Below are 19,324 nucleotides of genomic sequence, written 5' to 3'. Positions count from 1 at the left end.
CTTCACTGGAAGCATAACAGAAAGAAGTATTTTACACTGAAAATGCAACAGATATAATACTTAGTAAACATGCAGAAGACATTTTCAAAGAGTATGTCTGAATATAGATATGCTGTCGCTATTAAATCTCAAACCCGAAGAAATACCTGTTAATTTGTGGAAACATACTATGGCTACACCTTTGTCCTCATTGAAATGCATTTAGGTAGACTTAATTTGGGGAGAAATTAGGTTTGTACTTAGCATTGACAGGATGTCTCCAGATAAATGTTTTGAATACTGATTTTGTATCAAAACACTGTTGCTGGGGTAACCCAGTTGAGTCATATAGTTCAGTTTTTAAAACATTCTTAATTCTTTTTTCCCCATCTAATTTACCACTGTAATCTTCTTCAGTTTTCAGAAATTATTAAGGGCTATGTATTGCAATTATATCATTTCATTTCATTTAGCTGGCTAGGCAAAAGCTGTTAAGTTCAGCTGGACACAAAACATGAATATTCAGATGCTGATTCTTTGTCCTATTATATTCACTAGATTAAAGAAGAATGCAGAACTGAAATTGCCACTTTCTGCCTCTTCCCAATTCCCACGAAGTTGGCCTAAATGACACATCTCATTGCCAACAATAATAAGGATGATTCAAGAAATCTGAAAAAAGGTTTGTGTGTAAGAATATAAAGGGAAAGATATTCCTATCATAAAGCAAAATAGGTTGTTAAAGTATTAGATCCAAACTTTGTGACTGTAGTGAATCTTGCTGGTTGGATCTAAGACAGTGGTTCTCAACCTTTCTAATGCCGTGACCCCATAATACAGTTCCCCATGTTGTGGTGACCCCCAACCACTTATACATCACCGGGTGCCAGGGGCGTGGCCAAAGAAAAGGGGAAAAAAATGGCGGACAGCGTTGTTTGGCGACCCCCGTGAAATGGTCATTTGACCCCAAATGGGGTCCCGACCCACAGGTTGAGAACCACTGATCTAAGAAAAGATAACACCTAATGCATTTCTCTTGCTCCAGTATTTAAGATTCTAATGACAAGAGGCCAAAACATGATCTGTGGTCACTTTCAATCTGAGAACAAGCCTGTCAGTCATTTCAAAGACATAAAGCTCTGTACGCTGTCCTTCTTCCATGCTCATTCAAAGATCACTCAGTCAGAAGGCCTGGAGGCTGGGTTCTCTTGTCTGCCATCTCTGTCTCTCCCTGTCACTTCAAAGCTGGTGTACTGCCATCAACAGTCTCCTTTCATCAGAGCCAAAGAATGTCTTCAGTGGCAAGTTGGTATTGCAGACATGCTACTGCCATATGCGCTCATCCTACTTCTAAGCAGAGAGAAAGTCAGAGGAAATACTACTTACTCAGGGTTCAGTTTCTTTGGAAGGTGGCACTATTTCTTCAATAAGTCCTGTATATGATGGTTCACCAAAGGACAATACTCTCCAACAGATTCGAGAGAAACTCCAGAGCCATAGGTCTTCTTAAGGGAAACCAGTGCAGCCTGATTCCTACCACACATTTCTAGTCTCAATCTCAGAGAAATGGAAATATGATAAAGGAAGAAAAGAAGGAAAAATCCCTATTCTTATTGGTTCATCCCACTATCCAAACTACTTTTGGGGGCTATTCCAATCATAAATCTCATTGGGCAGAATGAAGGTTTTTGATTGAAGAATAATGTTAACTTTGCAATACTCTTTTAACAAGCCATGATAAAGCTCATAACTGAATCCAAGAAAAAATGAAAAAAAGACTCCACTCAAGAGTGTGCTTTATCCATCTTCTCGCTCTTCCTATGACTGTGCCTTGGAAAAGATACCTTGCACATTTCTGGTCTTTTAGCCTAGTTATAGGTTGGAAAGGACTATTGCAACAGCAGGATGGGGATAGCGATGGAGATCTTGTCCCAAAGATGCTTTTTCAAGAGGCAACTGGACTTTCTTGTTTTTTCTTTGAAGATGTTTCCCCACCGTTCAGTCAGAGCTGAAGAGGCTTCTTGGATGAGAAGTAAAACTACTTAAAAGAAAAACAAGAAAGGCCAGTTGCCTCTTGAAAAAGCACCTTTGGGACAACCATGACCTGGATGACTGAGAATCTCTGTAGACATTTAGCAATGGAAAACTTGTTTAAATGCTTTCCATTTGTAAAAATGTTCTTTAGACCAATGTTTCTCCACCTTGGTGACTTTAAGATGTGTAGACTTCAACTCCCAGAATTCCTCAAGTAGCATAATTGGGAACTGACATTTACATATCTTAAAGCTGCCAAGGTTAAGAAACAGTGCTGTAGATCAGGAGTCCCCCACCTATGTCCACGGCCCAGTACCAAGCTGTGGCCTGTTGGCCACCGGGCCATGGGAATAGCTGGCAAGCTCCCCCTCACAATAGCACCACTGCGTGAGTGCTAGTGTTCCCGTTTATGCATGTGTGAGTGTGCCAGTGGCCTGTTTGTGCGTGCGTGCAGGCATCAGCATCCCATTTGCACATGAGCGTGGGTGCCAGCAGCCTGTTTGCATGGGTGCCAGTGGCCTGTCTGTGCATGTTTGTGCACACTAGCGCCACTGTCGTGCATGCGCCTGTTTGCATGTACATGCGCAGGGACCATGTGCAATTCAAACCACCCTTTAATTGCTCCAAATTTTCCCCAAATGCTCCCACGTTTCTGGCAAGCCTCCAAACAAAGGAAGACACATACACCTTCAGCTGCCTCTGGCTGCAAGTAGTTTCACATACAGACTGATTGGGAGAGGAATTTACTCAAGGCCATGGAGATAACAAGGAACGACACATACATCATAAACCTAACAAGTCTGTGTGAATACACACTTGCCTGAGCAGTTTCAAAAGGGAAGCCAAAATACAGTCCGAAATCTTTGAACATCCAAGCAATGTTGTCAGCCAGTCCAATGGTCAGAGTTTCCAGGTTTCCAAGCAGAAGTCACAGAACAAGAGATCAGCAATAACACACACAAAACTCCAAGGAATCAGCATTTGTACCCGACAAATACCTCTCCCCACAGCATCTCCTTAAATCTCAGTCTCCAGGTGTGCCTTGTGGAGAGGGGCAGGATGCTCTTCTCCCGAGTAGTTGAGCCTGCCTGTGTTGTTCCCTCCTTCTCTCCACTCTCCGTGCTCTAGGTTCAGGTGGGTGTGGCCCTTGCTCATCGCCTGAACTCAGTCTCTCCTGTTCATCCTGTCCCAATCCTGAAGGGCCCTGGCCTGCCTCGGCCTGCTCTTCCCCACATTCCTCTGAAACCACAAACACCTCTCCCTTGACCTCCATAGGGTCCCATTCCAGCTCATTTTCTTCCACAGATTCAGGCTCCAACGGAGGCATGACACCTTGGTGTTTTTAGGGATGCACTGATGTCCACCCAGGTTTTTAGTTTGCAAAGCAAATGTATAGACTGAGTGAGGAGGGGTACATGTAGCAGTAAAGGTGATAGCAAATGACACAAAGACGGAGAAGTGGAGGCAGCATGTGGAGGTTGGCAGCTACTATAAGCAGGCAAGAGGAATATTACTCAACTGGCAAGATCATAAGCTACAGTGAGAAGCATATCTTGTCATGGTAGTGCAGGGGTTAGAATGCAGTATTACAGGCTGACTCTGCCAAGTCTCGCCGGCTCAAGGTTGACTCAGCCTTCTTCCTTCCGAGGTTGGTAAAATGAGGGCCCAGATTGTTGGGGGCCATGTGCTGACTCTGTAAACCTCTTAAGAGAGTGCTGTAAAGCACTGTGAAGCAGTATAGAAGTCTAAGTGCTGTTGCTGTTGCTATTACTGGGAGTCCTGCCTGGAGCTTGGATTTTACACTGGAGCTCAGCAGCAACTAGAAAACTGAAACACGGAAACAGCACCCCATCCCAACCAGTGCAAGAACTTCTGGAAAAAAGGCAAATGCTGTATGCTACTTTGAGACTTTTGTTTGGCTGAGTATTAACAGCCTGAGTATTAAAGACATAGTTACATGGCAGCATCACCTTGCAAAGTCCTAGAAGTGTGGACCCAGAGCAATAGACTATTGATGGGGAATGTGTGTGCTGCAATAAAGCATGATGTGCAGATATACTACACCGTGTTCAGTGGTGGGATTCAAATATGTGAACAACCGGTTCTCTGTGTGGATGCCGCTTCCAGAAGAAGTCCATTCTGGGCCTGGGCAACATAAAATTAGCTACCAGTTCTGCCGAAGTGGTGCGAACTGGCTGAATCCCACCACTGACCGTGTTGTGTTCAATCATTGGAAAGCAAAGAACGCTCAAATTACAGTTTATGTTTTGTGGTCTGATTATCAGAAGCCAATGACCATATGTCACTAATCTATGTAACAGCACAGGACAATACTTTGTTTATCTTTGCTGAAAAGTCCCAAAGCATATAATAATAATAATAACAACAACAACAACAACAACAATAAAAAAGTTGGAAGGGACCTTGAAGATCATCTAGTCCAACCCCCTGCTCAGGCAGGAAACCCTATACCATTTCAGACAAATGGTTGTCCAGTCTCTTCTTAAAAACTTCCAGTGTTGGAGCATTCACCACTTCTGGAGGCAGGTTGTTCCACGGGTTAATTGTTCTAACTGTCAGGAAGTTTCTCCTTAGTTCTAGGTTGCTTCTTTCCTTGATTAGTTTCCATTCATTGCTTCTTGTCCTGCCTTCAGGTGCCTTGGAAAATAGCTTGACTCCCTCTTCTTTGTGGCAGCCCCTGAGATATTGGAACACTGCTATCATATCCCCCCTCGTCCTTCTCTTCATTAAACTAGACATACCCAATTCCAGCAGCCATTCCCTATATGCTTTAGCCTCCAGTCCCCTAATCATCTTTGTTGCTCTTCTCTGTACTCTTTCTAGAGTCTCACCATCTTTTTTACATCGTGGTGACCAAAACTGGATGCAGTATTCCAAGTGTGGCCTTACCAAGGCATTGTAAAGTGGTATCAATACTTCACGTGATCTTGACTCTATCCCTCTGTTAATGCAGCCTAGCACTGTATTGGCCTTTTTGGCAGCTGCAGCACACTGCTGGCTCATATTTAGGTGATTGTCTACTAGGACTCCGAGATCCCTCTCACAGTTACTACTATTGAGCAAGGTTCCCCCTATACTATACCTGTACATTTGGTTTTTCTTGCCTAAATGTAGAACCTTACTTTTTTTACCATTGAATTTCATTTTGTTAGATAGCGCCTAGTGTTCAAGTCTGTCCAGATCCTTCTGTATCTTAAGCCTGTCTTCTGGAGTGTTGGCTATTCCTGCCAGCTTGGTGTCGTCTGCAAATTTGATGAGTTCCCCATCTATCCCCTTGTCCAGATCGTTGATGAAGATGTTGAAGAGCATGGGCCCAGAACACAGCCCTGGGGCACCCCACTACACACTTCCCTCCATGTAGATGCGGTTCCATTGAGGACCAGGAGTAATTCATATCATTTATGCATGATAATAATAAACCACATGGGATTTCAAGGTTAATATGCCACAGCTCAATGAGCAAATCCTCTATAAGTAGTTCAAAGAAAGCCTAATGCTTTCACTTCAGTGTTTTTTGTACATTTGGTACAATTATTTCAGCAGTTGCTGAACAGCTTTCTGGTTCCAGAGAGACCCTCTCTTCATATTAGACATTTTTTCAGTGCTTAATCAAGGCAGAAATTCTCAGCTGTTCCTTCTGGTACCAGAGGACCTTTAGGTCTCCCAGAACATTATTTAACTGATGGGAAATGCTAATGCTGGCAAAGGAATGACTTGTCTCTCTCATGAGAATTCAAAAGAAATCGAAATAAAATAAAACTCTCTCTCTCAGGATTTTAGAGCACGCAGAGCAACACACTATTTGAAGAGAACCATCACACTTCCTTTGCCTTATTAGGAGTGCAAACATTTTCCAGTGTGCCAAAGATATAACAAACACCAAAGAATAAAATGTGTGAATTATTTAAATTCCTACTCTCTCTCTCTCTCTCTCTCCTGTATATATATGTACGTATGTATGTACAGTGTGTGTGTGTGTGTGTGTGTGTGTGTGTGTGTGTATCCTTAATGATACATTTCAACCAGGATTGGGTTCTAGCTTCAGCTACTATTAATAGAAGCTTCTTTTTGATCATTGGAGATTTCAAATAAAACAGAGACATTTTGCTAGTAAAATGTAGGGAGATGACCTTTTGGACAATTCCCTTTCACACTGTAGGCTTCTACAATTCCAGACAATTCTATATAGGAAAATTCTGGAGAAGATTTTTGGAGGGCAATTCAGGAAGAAGTACATTCCTCCCCATTTCTGCTGATAGGAGCATTTGACTAGGAAAATTCTTCTCACAAACTACTCACTATTGAAACCAAAGCCAGGCACGGTGTGACTATGATGCCTTGCATTCTCAAACCTGGCTTCCTGTACTTGTATTAGACCCACAACTCTTGAAATCTCTTATCTGAGGACAGATTGTGTAAGCTTACCAAGAATGTTTGACTGCCAAGTTTCATTTAGGTTTCATTTCTTGCTTTAATTGACAACTTAAATAATACCCACAAGACCAATTATTATTACTAATTGCTATCTCAAATATTCAAATGCAAGCCTGTACTGTATGTAACTCAAACAACACAAGGAGATATTAACAGACTTAGAGTAACAAACACAAAAAAATTGGGGTGAGAGACAACCCAGGGCAGACTTCCCCATGAAGTAGGTCAGCAAAGACCGAGTACACAGCAGGAGAGGTTGTGAAATGAAGAGCAAGGTGAGTAGCAGGGGTGTCCGACATAGACATAAAGAATATACAAAGCTTCAATTATACAATTTTGGTTGCCATCTTGTTTTTGTTTTTTTAACCTACTTCGTAGACTCCCTTGGTTGGTAAAGGGCAGAAAACAAAAGAGAAGAAAAATGAAACGCCATTGCTGGCCTCCTGACAATAGTCAGGAGCATTCCATTTTCCAAGATTTGATTGCAGGTCACTATTGTTTGTCACAGCACTATAAAGGGTCACCATTAATATCTTGTTTCTTTGCCCCAAAGGTCAGTGGGCACAGTTACAGAAATGCTAGCCTCATAATTGGACTGACAGTCTAAGCCGGAAGGCCATTTCTGTTCAATAACAGCTGTTTATAGAATTCTAAATGCTGTTATGACTGTATCCAGATTGAATGGTTGCTTAGAAAATAACACAGAGGAGTATGTTTGTGTGTTTGCGCATGCATGCAAAGTTTTTCTGCCAAGAGGTACAGATGTTTAGCATAAGGGATGAAAACTAGGCCAGTGATCTCATCAGTCCGCCCAACCTACTCACAGTCACCACTAGGCCTGGCCGAATCCTCTAAATAGATGTAAAATTTGATGCTTGCAAATCTGTTTTCTCCAAACACTCAGAACTGATAAGACCATTCAGGGTCAGGTTGGTTTAGTTTGAGTTTTCGTGGCTATGTTTTAAAACGACGAAATATAGTTGAGGTGGAGATTTTTCATTCAATGAGGTACAGGCAGTCCTCAACTTACAATGGTTCATTTAGTGACTGTTCAAAGTTACAACAGCACTGAACACAGTGACGTACGACTGTTTCCCCCCCTTCTGACTGTTGCAACATCCCCATGTTGGGTGGGGATAAAAATTCAGATGCTTGGCAACTGACTCCCATTTATTGCGGGCTGCAGTGTCCTGGGGTCATGTGATCTTCTTTTTGTGACCTTCTGACAAGCAAGGGGAAGCTAGACTCACTTGACAACAGTGTTACTAACTTAACAACTGCAATGATTCACTTAACAACTGTGGCCAGAAAGGTCGTAAAATGGGGCAAAACTCACTTAACAAATGTCTCACTTAGCAACAGAAATGGACTCAATTATGGTTGTAAAGCGAGGACTACCTGTATTAAGAGTGAGATACAGACTGTCAATTCTTTCTTCCTCTGCTGTTCCCACATCTTTCCCCAGATGCTGTATTTCAAGGGTATGTGGATTACAGTACCCAAAATGTACCATGTGAAAACTAGTCTATGTAATTTAATTTAAAGGGCTTATTTTCCTGGATTTGCACTATAGCATTATTTCCTTTGAGTGTTTCATAAATAATTTGGTGGCCTCTGTGCACTGCTTAGGATTTTATATCTTTCTATATAATACTGTTTTCTTTGCTTTCTCATATAATAAAAAACATGTTTATCTTAAAGTGACTAATGCTATTTATCACACTTGTATGTTCCCCTTTTCCCAAGAATCTGAGAGCGGCCCACTTGGAGTGATATAAATGATGAGATAGGAATTTGCTCAACGTCATCCACTAATGAGATTTCCAGAGCTTAGAAGTTATTAGATTCTCAAGCCCACTTTATAATTGTTGGTTTAGATATTTTGTTTGAACAGGAACTGTATGTAAAGAAAATAAGTTGTAACAATCCCTGCTGTCCGGAGATGCTTGTTTGCAAACACAACAAAGATCATTTTCCTAAGCTCTATCTTCCCTTATTTTAATATAGTGTTATGATGCTTTAATGAACCAGCCTTTTAAACAATAACAGTTTTGTTTTCATGTTAACATTTTGTAATGTAGGTTGGATGATAAAAAAATAACAGAATAACAGTTGGAAGGGACCTGGGAGATCTTCTAGTCCAACCCCTTGCTCTGGCAGAAAACCCTATACCATTTTAGACAAATGCTTGTCCAATCTCTTCTTAAAAACTTCCAGTGTTGAAGCATTCACAACTTCTGGAAACAGGTTGTTCCACTGATTAATTGTTCTAACTGTCTAGAAATTCCTTCTTATTTCTGGGTTGCTTCTCTCCTTGATTAGTTTCCATCCATTGCTTCTTGTCCTGCCTTCAGATGCTTTGGCAAATAGCTTGACTCCCTCTTTTTGTGGCAACCCCAGAGATAATGGAACACTGCTATCATGTCACCCCTAGTACTTCTCTTCATTAAACTAAACATAGCCAATTCCAGCAACTGATCTTTATATATTTTAGCCTCCAGTCTCCTAATCAACTTTGTTGCTTTTCTCTGCACTCTTTCTAGAGTCTCAATATCTTTTTTACATTGTGGTATCCAAAACTGGATGCAGTATTCCAAGTGTGGTCTTACCAAAGCATTATAAAGTGGTATTAACACTTCACATGATCTTGATTCTATCCCTCTGTTAATGCAGTCTTGCACTGTGTTGACTTTTTTTGGCAGCTGCAGCATACTGCTGGCTCATATTTAAATGATTGTCTACTAGGCCTCCAAGATCCCGCTCACAATTACTGTGATTGAGCCAGATACTACCTTTACTGTACTTGTACATTTGATTTTTTTTTTGCCTAAATGTAGAACCTTACTTTTTTCACAATTGAATTTCATTTTGTTAGATTTGTGCCTTCTTCCTAGCCCTGGGAGAAAGTGACTGGCTCAAAGTCACCCAGCTGGCTTCATGCCTAAGATGGGACTAGAATTCATGTCTCCCAGTTTCTAACTTGGTGCTTTAATTGTTTTACTAAATTGATTTCCCATGTAGGTGGATGAATACAAATGGTTAAGCTTGAATTTTCTTCATGATATCTAATTGATGACACCCTTTTAGCAGTCAATCTTCAAGGTTTACTAATAGGACCTCAGCAAGGTGTTCCCAGCAACAATGTTGTGCCATTATTGTCCTCATACAGACCTTGTGTAGTTGCTTCCTCTTATGAGATATGCTTCTTCTAAGCCCTGACTATAATTTGGGCAATAAAGATAATTGTTGATTGTTGATACTATCTTCCTGTTGGAAAAAGATTTCAAATTTTGCTTATCATTCATGAAAGAGATTAATCTGATGGTCTGGCTTCTTTTTCACCAATGAAACATAATAGCAAACTGAATGGTATATATGAGCTCAGGAAATTCCAAACCAGGCTACCGGTTGAACAGATCAACTCTTTCTCCTTTCAGTAGCAAAATTATTTTTAAAAACTGTTTAGCCAGAATTATTTTGAAAAGATTGCTTGTTTTATTTTTTATTGCTCAGAATGTGGCTGTTATCAATACCTTTCTGGTCTTTTAAGACTTACACACAATAAGGCTAATTGCCATGAAGTCTTATTTGGTTGAGGACACAAAATTCAGAGGTTTTCATATTTAAATGACTTTACAGGTCCTGTTGAAACCAGCACACTAGCACAAAATTTCTCCTGCTCTAATGACATTCCTCCTACACCTTTTGATCAATGTCAGACTAAAGATAAATTACATGCTTTCTAGATCAAAGAATTTCCTTCAGCAACTTCTCTCTGTCATCCAGTACTCCTTCTTTCTCCAAATCTCCATTGAACCTTCTCAACTTCATGCTGTAGTCAATCAGCACACTTCCTTAGTAATTTTCCAGTTAGAAAAAAATCAAACTACCCCTTCATATGAATTAACATTTATCACTTCAAGAATAGCACCAGTCTAGTTGCTTTACTGTATAATTCTTACTTAATTCATGCCAAATAACCAGTCTGTAACAATAAGTCAGCTCCATGAAATGTCCTTTTTCAAATAGATTTATGCTTCTGGAAAATTTCAGATTCAGGTCTTAGTAGTACAAATCCATTGTCCTTGACAGATACACTTACTGTACTAGCTCTTCTATATTATTTAGAATACATTTAGGAATTAAGGTGTGAACTCCACAAGATCGTTGAGTCAGATTAGCAACAGATTCAATCCAGAGATACAAAAGAGATTAAATTATATGACTTACAAATCAGTTTCTTTTTCTATAAGAATAAAAATAAATAATTAGTGATTCATCATTATCTGCATTGTCCTTCTGATGATTTTGCAGCAGGAATAGCCTTTATAAAGTTGATAAATAAATCAATCCATTTCATTTTTTTTCAGATTTTAATTTTTGGAAACTTAAATGCAGCATGTTCAATTTATGCATCAGTTTGAGAATTTAAAGGAAAATGATATACACTTTCATACTGGTGTTCTGACAATCCTTTTTAAAAACTAATTTTCATTAATATATTTTCATTTGTTACTCTCATTAATACATGGATTTATATTTCTCTCCCAGGAAACAGCAGTACAAAATCCAAAAAGGCTATTTCCAAGCATAATTTCAAGATGAGTTTGGCTGAGAGACAGAATGTCTACTCTAGCCCAAGGTCACCCAGCTGGGTTTCAAGGCTAAAGTAGGACTAGAATTCACCATCTCCTGCTTTCTAGCCTGGTGTCTTAGCTACTAAACCAAACTGGCTTCCAAACATACAAACCCCCATGTATTTCTCTATCATTCTTACTATTTGGATTAGGTTGCCCCAGGGCTTTTTTTCTCATAGAACACCCAGAATGGAATCCGGGTACCTTTTTTGGGATGGAATCTTGTAGGGTAGGTAAGGCGGGTTGTATGACGTGTGTGAGTTCCGGCACCTTTTATTTTTTAGAAAAAAAACCACTGGGTTGCCCAAAGAGAAAGGGAATTGTAATTCTTCCTTTCCATTTAGGAATGCTGGCCCAGGCTGCATGGATGCCAAGCTCAATCAACGATTTTCCTGTAGTCAGCATCTATCCTCTCTTTGCCCGTTGAAACTACTCAGCAGTTGTGACTTGAAAAAGGTGTTTTCACATTTCCCAAGGGCCTGAGGCTGTCAGTGGTGTTAAGATGTCAGTGGTGTTAAGATGCGTGGATATGTGTAATACAATGATGGTGAAAAAATTCTCTCTCTCTCTCTCTCTCTCTCTCTCTCTCTCTCTCTCTCTCACACACACACACACACACACACACACACACACACACACACACACACAATCTGTCAGATGCTTTAATATTGTGATCATTTCCTTTTCCTGGCTGAGTTATTCCTACTGGAAGCCTCAACCCTTTGATCCGACACAGCAAGGATTTACTTTCTTGTTCTTTACTCATTAGAGCAAAGGGGATTAACTTACACAGTGACAGTAAAATGTTGGAACAGGCTTGAGAAAATACATACATCAGTAGGCCTGGGGCATATCTTAGTAGTATATTTTACATGGCTGAGTGTAAAAAAGGAAAAAGTGCTGGACAGTGTGAATACTGTATTTGTACGCGGAAAGCTAAACTAATTAAGTAAATCTCAGACTCTAATGTGGCAATGTTGGCATTTCAAGATCCCACCCAGCATCCTATTGTGTTAATAGGAAGAGTTTTACTTGTCTTACTAATTGATCCCTCTGATTCTGCTATAGCGCTTGCATCCTGATCTCCAATGGGATAAGGATGTGCTACAGAAGGATCCTTGGCTACGCTGGCCAGGAATTACAATGAACAGAGTGCAGGAATGAGAAAGCTGGATCATTGTCTTTAGTCCACCATCCTCTGTGGTCCTTTCAAGTGCTTACTAAGTGAAGGGGGAAAAAAAAGGTATGATGGGAGGGAGGGGAGGATATTCCCAGTCATTTCTTCATTATTTGGATAGGCTGCTATAGAACAAGGCACAAGATCAAGCTTTTAGATAGCAATATCTTTCTTATTCATATCACAATCTGAGCTTAATTTCTGCTGGGAATCTGATGAACTATGGAATTTCTCAGGAAATCCAGAAGAAAGAGGAAACAGGTCCAAATATGAGAGTGGGTATGAGTAAAGTCTGTGCTGATGTGGACTTTCCATATTCACTCTATAAGTGCAACTCCCTAGTAAATAGCCCATTCTTACCAAGGCAGTGATTAATAACTTGGCCAAACGCAGTATTGGTAGGCTAACTCTACTAAGAAATAATGTGATGCCTACAAGCAGATGTGGAATATTGCCAAGCCTTTACTGTTGCCTCTTCTCATATCCCTTTTAGTTCTTCTAATTACTATACCGTGTTTCCCCAAAAGTTAGACCCAGCCCGATAGTAAGGCCTAGCTTGATTTTTGGGGGTGAGCCTAATATAAGCCCTACTCCAAAATTAAGCCATAATTTTAGGGTGAGGCGCACCCCTAAAAATCAAGCTAGGGTGGGGGTAGCAGGGTAAAGCTGCCCCATGCGCCTTGCAACCACTTATCTTACCGATAGGACCAACACAACCAGGCCTCCCACACCCTGTCACTTGTCGCACCGCTACTTAACTTTTTCTGTGGCTGCTTGCCGCCACTTGTGACCCGCCACCATGTGGTACATTGCACTGTTGCCACTCCCCCTCGCAGGATGCCACATGGTGTTTCGGGGTGCTTCCACTGCTTGTGTGCTTCGGGCTGCTTCCATTGCTTGCGCAGTGCTTAGGGCCACTTCTGCGTCTTGCACAGTGCTTCAGGCTGCTTCTGTTGCGCATGCATTTCGGGCCACTTCTGTTGCTTGTGGCAGGAGGCCACATGGCGCTTCAGGCTGTTTCCACTGTGGAAACAGCCCAAAGAGCCACACAGTATCCTGCCGCGAGCAGCAGAAATGGGGCAAAGCACCATGCAGTGTCCTGCTGGGAGGAGCAGCAATGGTGCAATGTGCCACATGGTGTCTGGCCACAACAGGTGGCAAGCAGCCACAAAAGAACTCAAGCAGTGGCGTGACAAGTGTCAGGGTGTGGGAGGCCTGGCTGTGGTGGTCCTAAGGTAAGACATTCTCCGAAATTAAGACCTAGTGCCTCTTTTAGAGGCAAAAAAAAAAAAAAGTCCGGATCTTAATTTGGGAGAAATATGGTAATATAGGAATATAGAAATGAAACAGGCAAAAATCTAATTAGGTGAAATCTAATTTCTGTTTGCCGTGTTAAGTTGGGTTTGGTTCATATAGAAAAAATCTTCCCTAACATGGTTACTTCCAGATAAACATGGACTTGTGACTCTCAGCTAGAGTTCTCACCTCACAATAAGGAGGCTGTGAGTTCAATCCTAAGTAGTGGAAGATATTTCTCTTTCTGCGTGCAGTGAGTAATTGTCTGCTGCAAACTCAGGCATCAGGAAGGGCATCTGGCCTGTAAATGCTCAAGTTCTGTTCAGTCACTCCAACTTCACCCTGATGCAAGGGATTATAGGGTTGTTAAAAGAAAAATAAATCGGGGAAATTCTGAGCATTTTTAGCACTGGCTAACTTCAAACTGAATAATAACACAAGAAATGCTACTTGTGGGGTTACTTTAGTTCACAAAGAACTAGACAGCAGTGCTAAGTTCAGATTTTAGTTTCTTGAATTGAAAATGTGCAACACCTATACAGTTGATTTAGGAGAAGAAGCATAAGAATTAGATCAGGGGTAGTCAACTTTGGCTCTTTTATGACTCGTGGACTTCAAATCCCAGAATTCTGGGAGTTGAAGTCCACGAGTCATAAAAGAGCCAAGGTTAACTACCCCTGAATTAGATGGTAGATATGACTTAAGCTCTGCCTTACCCACTTAGTACTAAGTGCTAAGTGCCATTAATGTGAAATAACATAGAATTGTAGGACTGGAAGGGACCTTGGGGATCTTGTAATTCAATCCAAGTTTTGGTCACCACGATGTAAAAAAGATGCTGAGACTCTAGAAAGAGTACAGAGAAGAGCAACAAAGATGATTAGGGGACTGGAGGCTAAAACATATAAGGAACGGTTGCTGGAATTAGGTATGTCTAGTTTAATGAAGAGAAGGATGAGGGGGGACATGATAGCAGTGTTCCAATATCTCAGGGGCTGCCACAAAGAAGAGGGAGTCAAGCTATTTTCCAAAGCACCTGAAGGCAGGACAAGAAGCAATGGATGGAAACTAATCAAGGAGAGAAGCAACCTAGAACTATGGAGAAACTTCCTGACAGTGAGAACAATTAATCAGTGGAACAACCTGCCTCCAGAAGCAGTAAATGCTCCAACACTGGAAGTTTTTAAGAAGAGACTGGACAGCCATTTGTCCGAAATGGTGTAGGGTTTCCTGCCTGAGCAGGGGGTTGGACTAGATGACCTCCAAGGTCCCTTCCAACTTTACTACTACTACTATTACTACTACTACTACTATTACTATTATTATTATTATTATTATTATTATTATTATTATTATTATTATTATTGCCTGCCCAGGACAAGAATCCTTGGACCATCCCAGACAAATCTCCAACTAGATGATCAAGGCAGTTGTTTAAGATTGAGCCATATTTGCTGTATTTAAGAAGAAGGATTCCCAGAAGATTTGCATAAATGTTTATGGTTGGATTCAATCAGAAGTGTCCAGTGTATAAAGTATTACTCAATTGTACATAATGCTCTTAACATATGGGCTAATTACAGAAGAAGCTGCTTGGCTTCTTGCTTCAATATTGTTTATTTTCATGAAGATGTATTAAAATCAGTGGAGAGATAATAATTCATATAAATTGCAAGACTTTAATCTGTTTTTTAAAGAAGACATTTTTTGCTGCTCTTGGTATGCTTAGAAATGCCTCATTGGTTCCAATATATCCAAATAAGTAATAAAGTTCAAAAGGAATTATAAACGCAAAATGGAAGACCTAGAGACTTGAGCAAATTTGAAAAACACAACACAAATTCAAAACATCTACCAGGGCATAAATGTTATTGAATATGTTTCAGAAATTGAACAAGTCAGAAATTACATTATTGTATTTTTGCAAATTAAACAGGGCAATTGATATACAACAATGGGAACACCAGCAGAAAGTAAATATTAAATTTACTGTGATTATTGCACTCAGAGAAAACTGGAACAAGATCCTTCTTTCTTTAATACAGAACTCCAGTGTTGATTCCCAAAATATCTATATATATTTTTAAAAAAAGAAGGAAAAAGATATAGTGAGGCTTTTTTTTGTTTGTTTTAAAAGAAACTTCTTGACAATGAGATTTCTTAAGAATATCAACTTCCACATAAACATACAAAACAGCCCTTAAAGCAGTAGAGAAAGGTTTGGAAACATATGGCCAATGGTTATATTCTTGCCAAATTGTTCCTGCTATTTCGTTGTCGTCGTCGTCATCATCATCATCATCATCATCATCATCATCATCATCATTATCATCATCATCATCATCATGGCATCTTTTTGGACTGTCTTCCAGCATTAGGATTGTGGGCACTGTTTTGTAGTGGTTCTGCTCCCTCCTTAGGTAGCAGTTTCGGTTGGAGGAGCAGATCAACCCAGTAGCTGTTTTCTTGTGGGTCTTCTCTCTCATTCCCTGCTGGGACCTTTCTCCCTTCCTATATAATTTTTACCTGAAGTAACTGGGAAAGATCATCTAGTGGTCTGGAATTTGGTACCAGCAATAAGCTGATGATAACCAGACAGAATGGTGATACTGTTGAAATCTATGAGAGTCTGGATATGATAGAACAGGTCTAAACTGAAATTTAGGATGGAGATGCTGTTTGTTCAGCAGGAGAGACAAATGCTTTTCTTCATCTCTTCCTATTTTGATCCTCTTCCTTCCACTTCTTAACATTTCATTTTGCCAAGAAGGGATAAGACACAAACCTTAAATGGGCTGAATCATAGAAGTTGAGTAGATCTGCATTGATTGATTATGTTACCTATTAATTCAGTCTACTGAAACTGGATGCTACTCTTATAAAAACAAAAGAGTGAAAAAATACTGGATGAGGAAGTGTGACAAATTACTAGTCCAAATTACTTAATCAAGATTTTATGGATTATATTTCAGAGAACTGAATGAAGTAACAGATGAGAGTACTACCATAAGTATGTTCAGAATTCCAAAATACCAATTTGTTATTCTGGTTCATGAAATTAGAAAATATCTGAATTGGAAAGAACCAGATCTGAGAAGTTATGGATCTTTTAAAAGGATATTATAAGAAGTTATATCTTCTAAGGATGAAAACCAGTCCTGCTTTAGGCACAAAGCCAGCTTGGGTGACCTTGGTTCAGTCACTCTCTCTCAGCGCTAGGAAACAGGCAATTGCAAACCACTTCTGAAAAACCTTGCCAAGAAAACTATAGGGACTTGTCCAGACAGTTTTCAAGAATTGGATATGATTGAATGAAAAAAAAAAAACCAATCAGGACTAATTCCTGAGGACTCCTGCCTCTGCTTTCCCCTTGAATGTCAAACGTAAACTTACGAGTCTCATAATGAAATACAGAGCAATCTAGAGCAGAGGTCCCCAACCCCCAGTCCGTGGACTGGTACTGGGCCGCAGCGTGCCAGGAACCGGTCCGCACAAACAAGCAAAGCCCCATCCATGGGATGTAGGCAGCACACAAAACTATGCATTCTCCAGTCCATGGAAAAACCTTTCTTCACAGAACCGGTCCCTGGTGCCCAAAAGGTTGGGCTGATCTAGAGAACAATCCAGGCCCAGGTTTATTTTCTTACTATTATTTGCTCTTATTTCTTTCATTCATTATAAACACTGCAACAAAGACAGTTACTATATGGCTGAATGGGACGATAGCCTCAAAAACAAAACAAAACAAAACCCCATAAGCCTCTTGTTATACATCAGATCCTAGGAGAAGAGAAGCTGCCGGAAATGACCGTAGCATCAAAATGAATAATTGAAGCAGAACACATTCAATTCCTGCATTAAATACAGAGGTCAGAGCACAACTTCCTAATCATTTAGCTGTGCAAAAAACTCAGAAAGAAAGTGCTGGATAATTGCCCCACCTTTACCCACTAAAGAAACTGACCTACCTTCCCAGCAACTTTGAGAGAGTTGAGAAAGAGGTCATCGTAAAAACTATGACCATGTAATTCTGTATTTGACCAACATTTTAATCAGAAGACAACCCTTTTGTAAAGCTATAGTGTGCTGGTGAATTAATTCAGTAAGAAACATCACCTTTTGCAGCTCCTTATCTGCTTGAAAAATTGATGCTTTGGATGATTAGGTTTAGCTCCAGGACTGAATGTGGTAATCTTCTGCTACAAATGAAATGAACTATCTCCTCCCTCCAGATATGTTCTATATTCTATCATTCCCCAGAATGTCCAACCTCTCTCTTATTATAAATCCCTACCCCACATGAGAAAAAGGTGGGCAAGAAAGGATAAAGAACAGGTGGTGTCCACTCCCGATGTTACAGATAATAGTTTGGGGGTTCTTGAGTTGCCAAGTATCTTAGACATAAGATATGCTTTCAATGTTTTAAAAATGCTCTTTAGTTTTATTGAAACAATTGCTAGTCGGCAATATCTACCTTTCCTCCCAGCTGTATATGGGAGGCTGGTCCCTTCTTTCTGCCCCCGGCATCTCCCTTTGGTATGCATAATTATACACCATGCTTTCTTTTTGACATTTTATTAGGCAGCTTGCAGACAAGAATGAGAAAGGTAGATGTAAGTGCAAAGGGGACACCAGGAGAAGTTGTCCTTGGGGTGAATAGATAAATCTGACCTAAAGACCAGACATTGATGTGATAAAAGAGACAGAATGACCCCTGCTTTCTCCTGCTCTGGCTCAGATGCCAGGATTCTGCATGAGAATTCAATTCATTTTATCCAGACCCAATTCCAGATAGAACAAAGCCCCATAAAAACAAATCATGCATCAAACGGTAATCCCATCTGTCCTGATTTCCCAGGCACTCCCCCCCTTTTTTTCTTTCCTCCATAATGAGATGCCCCCTTCCCTTTAGAAGGATAATGCCCAGGAGAACCAACCCCAGGTTCTAGGCAACCCTTCACACACCCTTACACATAATTCATCCGAGCAGGAAGGGACCACTATATTGAGGCGGGGGTGAAGAGGGGACGAAAGAAGGGGGAGGGGTGAAGAGTCCATGAAAAGAATCCAGAGTGCGCGGGCGCGCGCGCGCGCGCGTGTGTGTGTGGGGGGGATGTCTTTTTTTTTTTCTCTTTTACCTTCCGTGCTCAGGATCAAGCATTAGACTCAGGAGCCCCGGGGACGGGGAGGGGGGGGGGCTGATGCAGCGGGGCTGGGTTTTGCCTACCTGCTGCCCAAGGCGTCGTTTTCACGCGCTATAGAGACTGGAGGGAGCCGTCTGGAGAGCTGCTGCCGCTGCTGTCGCCGCCGCCGCCGCCACTGCGAGCCTCGCCGCCGCCTCTCCCGCACTGCCACAGTGTTGAGGCGCCGTTGCTAAGAAGGGCGGGCGGGAATGGGCGTAGGGAGCGCAGTGGCTCCGGTGCAAGAGCGGTGACCGAAGGTGGAGCCTGCCCGGAGAAGGAACGGAGGTGGAACGGCGGCGGGGCGGGGGGAGCGCGTCTGCCAGAGCGGACGTGGCTACACCTTACACTTCTTGGAGGTGTTGTTAACCCCGGATGGGAAGCGCCTTCCGATGGTGCGAGGAGCCCGCTTTAGGTCTGCCTTCTCCCCTGCGGCAGATCGTGCCTGTGCAGAAAGCCAACAGGTGCAGCTCTCTCTAGCCGGAAGGTGCAGAGATGGGAGGCTGCGCCAGCTGAATTTCCCGTTCTCGAATGCGTAGGGGGTGGCTGGTCATTGTCCCGACTTC

The 19,324-nt window shown here is 41.3% G+C and overlaps 1 protein-coding gene across 1 annotated transcript in view; it reads right to left on the bottom strand.

Annotated features, from left to right (window-relative positions):
• C1QTNF4 (C1q and TNF related 4) overlaps nt 1-19,324 on the bottom strand; it is a 21,654-nt gene extending 2,330 nt beyond the window's left edge. Inside the window, exon 1 of the mRNA XM_039357244.1 lies at nt 18,806-19,324. The gene's annotated coding sequence lies outside the window, so the exon portion shown is untranslated. The remainder of the gene's footprint in view (nt 1-18,805) is intronic.

This window comes from Crotalus tigris, unplaced genomic scaffold, assembly GCF_016545835.1.
Source record: "Crotalus tigris isolate CLP2741 ecotype Arizona unplaced genomic scaffold, ASM1654583v1 scf7180000017576.4783729, whole genome shotgun sequence".
In the NCBI taxonomy this organism is placed as follows: Eukaryota; Metazoa; Chordata; class Lepidosauria; order Squamata; family Viperidae; genus Crotalus; species Crotalus tigris.
This window is presented reverse-complemented; position numbering and strand designations above follow the sequence as displayed.